Below are 8,994 nucleotides of genomic sequence, written 5' to 3' on the forward strand. Positions count from 1 at the left end.
AGCTTTCGACAGAGTATGGCACCATTCCCTGCTGTCCAAAATCCCTTGCTATGGACTAACGACTTTTGTTCCTTTGATTTCTTTGTATCTCAGTGACAGGAAAATAAGAGTAAAAGTAGATGATGTATATATATTCCAATTTCCACTCAATTAACGCCGGCGTGCCGCAGGGATCAGTTCTGGCGCCAACCCTAATTCTGGTTCATATTAATGATCTCTTTTTTGTCACCCATAATCCCATTCACTCATATGCAGATGACTCAACACTACATAGTTCATTCACACTCAGACATCCATTTACAAAGTCTAATATCTCCACCTCTCAACTCAGTACAGCCATCTCCATAAATCAAGATCTATCTACAATCAGTGAATGGGGACAAAACAACCTTGTCTCTTTTAATGATAGTAAAACTAAATATATACAGTTTACTAATAGACAGATATTGCCAGATTCGTACATCACCTTCAGTGCTACTAATATTCTCATCTCCAAAAGTATTGAAATTCTTGGCGTCTCACTTAACAGTGCTCTCAGCTGGACCTCTCATGTCAGATCACTTGCTAAAACCGCCTCAAAGAAACTTGGTTTATTGTACTGAGTCCGTAACTTCTTCGCCTATGAGTAGTTAGCTATAATTTATAAGAGTCATGTGAGCTCTCAGCTTGAATATTGCTCCCCCTTGTGGAATGGTTGTCGAGAGGTTGCATTAAGACAACTGGACAAAATTCAGAACAAAGCTGTTAGAATCATTAACAACCCTGCCATTACATAAAAACTTCCTCCCCTGCAAGTAAGAAGGAATGTTGCCTCCCTTGAATTATTTTACAGATATTTTTTTGGCAAATGCTCAGACGAAGTTGCGTCCATGGTGCCACCTCTCCATGCCTTCCCTCGTGCTACACGGGCATCTGGTAGCGCTCATGACTGGAATATCACTCAGCCATATTGCAGAACTTCTGCCCATCATAATTCTTTCATTCCCCGAACTGCATATCTGGAACTCGCTTCCCCAGCGTTGTTTCCCTCCAAATTTCAACCCACAACTGGTCAAATCTAACTGTTACAGGCATTTTATGACCAGAGGACACCAGTAATCTGGTGTATGGATTATTTTTTTTTTACTCATTTGTTTTTCCTTCCTCCGTTCTGTTATTATTTAAAAAAAAAAAAAAATCCATGTTTCACTTTCTTTTTTCGTCTCTTTGTCTCTTGTTGAAAAGCCTATATAATTCTGCTAGTTCCGTTTCATCTTTCTTTGTTTTTAAATTTTTTTTAAATGACCTTGAGTGTCTTTTCCGAATACTTTTTGGCTTTGGTTGTATTAGGTTTCCCTATTACCTCCACTGATTCTGTTAGCAATTTTGTAACTCTATCATTCAACTCACCAGTGTCACAATCAGCATTACTTAGAGCCTGAAATTTTTTCGTTCTTTCCAACTGAAAGGCTGATATATTTTCCTTTACATTTATTAGGCATATCTTCCTTTTTTTAATTATCTTCATTCGTTCACTTCTGAAATTGAATCTGGCTGTGCAACCCACCATTCTATGGTTGATAACTGCGACATTTGTGATCGTGCTATTCTTTTCTGCCGTAACGAAGTCAATTTCATTCTTTTTCCTCCATTTTGACTTCTCCAGGTTCATTTTCTCCCCACTCTTTTATGGAACAAAGTGTTCATTATTTTCATGTTATACATTTTAGCAATATTTACCACCATTTCTCCTCTTTCATTCCTTTTTACAACTTCAAATTTCCCCATAAATGCTTCACCATTTTTTAATTTTCCAAATTTTGCACTGAAGTCTCCCATGATTATTGTAAATGTGGTCTTTCCTTCTTCCATAATCTGGGAGATGTCGTCATAGAATGTTTCTATTTCTTCATCTGAAATTTGAGAAGTTGGTGCAAATACTTGTACTACTTTCAAAGTGAATTTGTTGCACAGTCTAATCATAATCCATGCTGTTCTGTCAGATACACTGCTGAATTTGACAATGTTGTCTTCAAGATTTCTGTAATCAGAACTCTTACACAACTAACTCTTTCATTTTGCCTTGCTCTGTAGTAAAATGGATGGTTGCTGTCTTCAAGATGAATTACTTTTTCTTCGTTTGTGTGGATCTCACTCAAACCTACAGTAACCCAACAAACGTTTTCCAATTCAGTCATATAGTTGACAAGTTTGTAATATGCGAGCTTTCTTCTATCTATCTATCTATCTATAGCCCGACGCCCTAATCCCGCAAAGGGTGGCCGCAGACAAAACGCCTCCAAGTCACTCTGTCACCCACCATTTGACTACCCTCCCCCCAACTCACCCCCCCCTCCCTCATATACCTCTCAACTCCATCCCTCCACCTCATCCTCGGTCTACCCCTCCCTCTCCCTCCCTCCACCTCACCTACATACACCCTCTTTGTCAGTCTTTCATTCTCCATTCTCTCCACATGTCAAAAACATTTTATATATATATATATATATATATATATATATATATATAATAACCCTAGCCCTATCATGTATTCACATCTCCCCTGAAGATGTGAATACACGAAAGCACTCAACATATTGCGTGTTTCCTTTTCCTTGTGGATATCAGCATATTTATGAATCACGTGTAATTAGGTTATTTATATATATATATATATATATATATATATAGATATATATATATATATATATATATATATATATATATATACAAAAATCATTAAAGACCAAGGCGTAGCCATTGTTCACTATTTTTCTGTTGATCTTTTCGAGTTTTCTTACACATTGTTTTACACTATGATTCAGGTTGTAAATAATATGTCCAAGATCCATGTCGTAACTATATTTTATTAATTATTTATTTTAATTTTTCGTAGGACGTTTCGTGTATCCTTACACATCATCAGCGACTGTAATATAGATACAATACACTATAAAACATGACATATACAACATAAACCTATGCAATATATGTACTGAAATGTACAACAACGACTAATAAAAGTGTAGAGTTACAAGAGTATGGATAAAAGAGACAAACCCTTTAGGTGAAGTCAAGTATGAGCTACAGTTAAAAGTGTATGGATAAAAGAGACAAACCTTATAGGTGTAGTCAGCTATGAGCTACGTGGTTGACTGCGAAGGTTGTATGGTTGAGTGGGTGTTTGTGGCTGTGTAGTGTTGCCAGTTGTGTTATTGTGTGTGTAATGTTCATTTGTAATTGTCGCTGCTTGTGGTCGGGCCTTTGTGTACTTAAACAGTTTGAGGGTACGATCTAGTCCGGTAGTTTGGTTGTTTATGGCCGGCGTGTTTTCACGTATGAGAAGTGCTTCTGCCAGTTGTTGTCTAATGTGGTCATGACATTTTTTTATTATATTAGTATTTTCTATTAGAACTTGTCTGTTTATTGATGTGTGATGTTGAGTCATATGATCTTTTATAGAACCGGATTGTAGGTGCATGGTTAAACGTCTGCTTAGTGTGGTTGTGGTCATACCAATATATTTCATGTGACGAAGTTTACAACCTTCGTGTGGGCAAGTGAATTCATAAACTACATTGGTATGTTGAAGTTTGTTGGTTTGTTGAGCTGTGTTGTTTTTCATAATCATGTTGCTAACTTTCCTGTTTTTATAGTAAATAATTAAACTGAGCTTGTCTGAGGGGATAACACATGATATGTTACGTGTCACAATCTCCCTAAGTACACGTTCATCCGTTTTATAAGCAGGGGACATCTGATTACCATAATACACATTGTGGGTAACAGTATGGGGAAGCGGTTGGACATTTGTGGTTGAGACTTGTTTTGAAATAAATTGACATATTTCTCTGTCAACTATTTGATTGGAATAACCATTGTTAATTAAGATCTGCTTTAATTTAGTTACTTCTGAGTGGAAGAGTTCCCACGATGAGCAGTTCCTATGAGCACGACGTAAGTATGACCTGATAACTGACAATTGGTACCGCTGCGGACACTCACTCACAGCATTAAGGCATCTACCCAAGTCCGTAGCTTTACGATATACGGAGGTTTTATAGTTACCATTCTCCTCTTCTATTAATACATCAAGAAAAGGGATTTTGTTGTTTGCACTTATCTCATAAGTAAATTTTGATATTGAGTTATGTTCCATGGCAGTTCTTAGTTGTTTAAGGTGGTTTTCGTCTCTAACGACCACATAGATATCATCAACATAGCGACAATACGTGGTTGGACGCAGGTTGGTATCTTCTAACACTTTGTTTTCTAGGTGACACATGTAAAAGGCAGCAAATGTTGGGCCCAGGGGTGAACCCATGCTGACTCCGTTAACCTGCTGATACAGCTTACCGTCTGGGCTGCGAAAGGGAGCTTCGGTGGTGCATGCTCTCAGTAATGTTTCCAAGTTGTGGGTTGAGATCTTAGGTGGGCACAGGGTTGGGTGGTGATACACATTTTCTAAAATTATCTGTATAGTTTGGTCTACTGGTACGTTAGTGAAGAGGCTTTCAACATCTAACGAAGCCAAGAGTCCGCTGGGTCGAGTAGAGCGGATAATGTCTATGAACTGGTCTGTGGACTTCAGGGAAAACTTCGCTGGAATGTATGGTGTAATGATTTGATTTACTTGTCTCGCTGTTGTATACGTTGGTGTGGTTACCTGGGAGATGATGGGACGGAGTGGGTTGTTGGTTTTATGGGTTTTTACATTACCGTAGATGTACCCTGGAGCATACTGTCCAACTATGGGGGTGAGGTGTGGTGAGTCTCGGCATGCGTTGTTTGCAGTAATAACATTTATGTTCTCCTCAACAAAGAAGACTACCAACACAAACTGGATGCTATTCTCAGTGACAATACCAAATTCCAGCAGATTTCCCGTGATCCAACAGAAACTCTCAAGAAGAAAATCAATCGAGTTATTACTGCAAACAGTAATATATATATATATATATATATATATATATATATATATATATATATATATATATATATATATATACACATTATGCTAGGACGAAGGAATCAAAGGCCAGGAGTCCGCAATAACTGTTCCTTCCAAAACAAAACAAAATACAAGAGAGAGCCAAATTCAAGATCCGATCATTTCGAGATGCCTGGACACATTACGTTTGAAAGACTGGAGATCATAGCTAGCAGGAAATACAGACAGAGGGAGACAGTTCCAGAGCTGACCTGTTGCATAAATGAAGGACTGGGATTAAATGTTAAATCTTGCAATAGAGACCTGGACACAAAAGGGACGAGAGTTTGCTGCTAGATGGGTGCTACGTGCCTGTCGCAGAGGTGGAGCAAGGCAAGCAGACAGTTCAGAGGAGCAGTGACCATTGAAGTAGTGATAGAAAACAGATAAAGATGCAACAGTGCGGCGAGGAGACAGAGGTTGAAGGGAGCAGGTAAGAGGAGGAGAGTTAATGAGACAAAAAGCCTTTGAGTCCACCCTATTGAGAAGAGCTGTATGTGGGGGGCCTCCCCACACATGAGAGTTGTACTCTACACAGGGGTGGGTAAAACCCGTGTATAGAGTCAACAATTGTGCAGGGGTAAAGAGGGAACGGAGTCGGCTGAGCACACCTAATCTCTTGGAAGTAGATTTTATAAGAGATGTAACATGATCTTTCCAAGATAAGTCCCGAGTGAATGAAACCCCAAGCTTGTTCAAGCATGATGCAAGAATAAGCTGAATATTGAATAATATTCAGCTTATTCTTGCATCACACTTGAACATTAGTGGGTACACCTTTGGAAGATTTTGTTGGATTGATAAGTGTAATAACTGAGTCTTTGATGCACTAAAAACAAGGTGATTATTTTTACCTCAGTCTAAGATCCGAGCCAGGTCAGACATTGGGTGTGCCATAGCCTCATCCCTTGTTCATTGAAGTAACTGCTGAGATGGACGTTGGGGTAACCGAATGAAAAGGTGAAGGGTGGAGTCATCAGTGTATGAGTAGATAGGGTTAGAAGTACAGCTAAGAAGGTCATTGATGAATAAAAGGAAGAGAGCTGATGATAGGACAGAGCCCTAAGGAACACTATTGTTGATAGACCTACGAGAAGAACGATGGTCGTCTACAACAGCGGCTATAGAATGACCAGAAAGGAAGTTATAGACGAAGGCACAGATAGAAGGATAGAGACTGTAAGAGGGCAGTTTGGAAATTAAGGATTTATGCCAGACTCGATCGAAAGCCTTTGAGATGTCAAGTGCAATGGCAACGCTTTCGCCAATGTCTCGAAAGGAGGATGACCAGAAGTCTGAAAGGTAAGTGAGAGGATCGCCAGTGCAGCGTCCCTGACGGAAGCCATACTGACAATCAGAAAGAAGGTTGTGATAGGAGAGATGCTTTAAAATTTTCCTATTACGAATTGACATGAAAACTTTTGAGACACAGGATGTTACAGCAATTGGATGATAATTAGAGGGTTAGGAATGGTCACCCTTCTATGGGACTGGCAGAATGAGAGCAAACTTCCAGCAAGAAGGAAAGGTACAAGTTAATAGGCAAAGGCAAAAGAGTTTACCTAGGCAGGGTGTAAACACAGAGGCACAGTTCTTTAGGACAACCGGAGGGACTCTATCAGGCCCATATGTGTTGTTAGTGCTGAAGCCTGTGATGGTAGAAAATACATCAGCTGAAGAAATTCTAATGTCAGCCATGAGGAAGTCAGAGGGGGGAAGTGATGGAGGAACAACACCGGAATCGTCCAAGGTGGAATTGGAGGAGAAAGTCTGAGCAAAGACATCTGCTTTATCAGTAGAAGAAATAGCTACACAGGAGGGAAGGATGATGAAGTAATGTTGTTAGAAAAGTTTTTGGCAAGGTGCCAGAAGGACCGAGAAGAATTCGAGTTGAAGAGTTGAGAGCATTTAGTACCGATGAAATTATTTTTAGAAGAGCGAAGAACAGACTTAGCACGATTCCTGACAGAAACGTTAAAAAAGATGTGATTCGTGGGTGGGCTGGCTCTGGTACTTTTTATAGGCCCTCTCCTTGTTGAGGACAGCATTAGAACAAGCATGATTAAACCAAGGCTTTCTTGCATTAGTCAACGGATATGAAATGGGAATGTATGCTTCCATGCCCGAGAGAACAACCTCCATAATGTGCAAGGCACACTCAGATGGCTCCCGGCCATGGAAACATTAATCATTCCAGGGAAAATCAAAGAAATACTGCCTGAAGGCCTCCCAATCTGGAGCTCCAAAGTGCCACAGTCGACATTTCTTTGGAGGGTCCACAGGCCGTACTGAAACGATAGGACATGTTAAGGTAATAAGGTTGTGATCGGAGGAGCCCAACGGAAGGAAATAATTAAGAGTGTAAGCAGAAGGATTAGTTGTATGGAAGAGGTCAAGTATGTTAGGGCTTTCTCCAAGGCAGTTGGGATATGGGTAGGATGCTGTACAAGCTGCTCAGTGTCATTAAGGACAGAAAAGATGTAGGCTTGTTCATCAGGTAAGGAGAGCCAAATATGGGGGTGAACATTGAAATCTTCTAGAATGGAGATATCAGAGAAAGGAGAAATGGATAGAATGTGTTCCATCGTAGAAGTAAGAGAGTCGAAGAATTTTTGATAATCAGTAGAATCAGGGAATAAGTCAACAGTGCTGATATATTTAGTCAGAGAATGACAGGAAAGCCAGAGCCAAAGTGTAGAGAATTCAGAAGAATCGAGTTCAGGAACACAAGAGCAAGATAAGTCGTTGTTTGTAAAACAACAGTCACCTTTGGCTTTGAAATGAGTATAGAGAAAGTAGGAGGATACAGAAAAGGGTTTGTTGTCAATTGCCTCAGACAGCTGAGTCTCAGTTAGGAAAAGAAGGTGAGGTTTTAGAGGACGTGGCGCTCAACAGAGTGAAAGCTAGAGGAAAGGCCACGAATGTTGCATAAATGAAGAAGTGAATCAGACAGTGGTTCCAGGCAGCTCGAGCCGTCACCGCCAGAGGGGAGGAAGGTGGGGGCATTTATGTTCCCCCCTCCTGGGGACTCCGATGCTATGTGTTGTGAAGCCATTATTTTTGAATTATGGAAAAGGAAGTGTAGTGTGTACTGTGCATGTAGTTTGGTGTTGATAGAGAAACATGTATTGGAGAGTATGCTGGCCTACTCTTTATGTTATTGAGACACTGAAAAAGTTCAGCAAAGAGGGATGATCAGGAACTAGTCCCGAGGGCCGATGAAACAGGAGCTCCAGTTCTCCCCGTCATCAGCTTTCCATCCACCTCGGGAGTACTGCCCTGCTCGACTGGTGTTACAGTCTACTCATATATATATATATATATATATATGGTACGCTTATTTACAGGAGTGTGAAGATGGTACATATATTATGCAACCTGACTCTCGGCATTACAGGGACTGCTCAGTCACCATTAACGATGCCTGCCCGCATTTTTATCTAATTCCCTTAATCCTTTTCATGCTTTATAACGTCTGCTTTTTACATCGATTTATTGTGTAGTTGGCTGTAATTTTATGAAAAGCAGCCAGAACCTTTTTCCCTTGTCATAATAGGTGACTTAACCGTCCTAGCAAAACAAGGCTAGATAGAGCAATATATGGAAGGTGTCATGAGCACAGAACATAAGTATCTCAAGAGAAATATCCTGTAACAGTACAGCTAGAGATATATATGGACCGATAAAGCAGCAACAAAAGAACAATGAAGGTACAGTGAAGCCAAAGAAAGCTGCGGTTTGACCCAATACTGATTAAGGAGCTTACAGACTTCAAATAAGTATTGCATTTCCCTAGCAAGACTTCTTACCCACTCAGCATATGTATAGAAGAGTATTTCATTACGAAGACAAGACATCAAGGATACCAGCACAGTAGACCTGTCCGGATACCTGCGTTGACGTCATGCCTGGATATACTGTAATTGCGCCGAGACTGAAGTTACTTACCCAAACCCAGAATACTCGTAGTAAATAAAGAAACCCACAGTAGAAAGATGCATTAGCAACGCATATTAATGATGCAT

The sequence above is a fragment of the Coenobita brevimanus genome, chromosome 100 (assembly GCF_032717465.1).
Source record: "Coenobita brevimanus isolate Jiangsu-jjx chromosome 100, ASM3271746v2, whole genome shotgun sequence".
In the NCBI taxonomy this organism is placed as follows: Eukaryota; Metazoa; Arthropoda; class Malacostraca; order Decapoda; family Coenobitidae; genus Coenobita; species Coenobita brevimanus.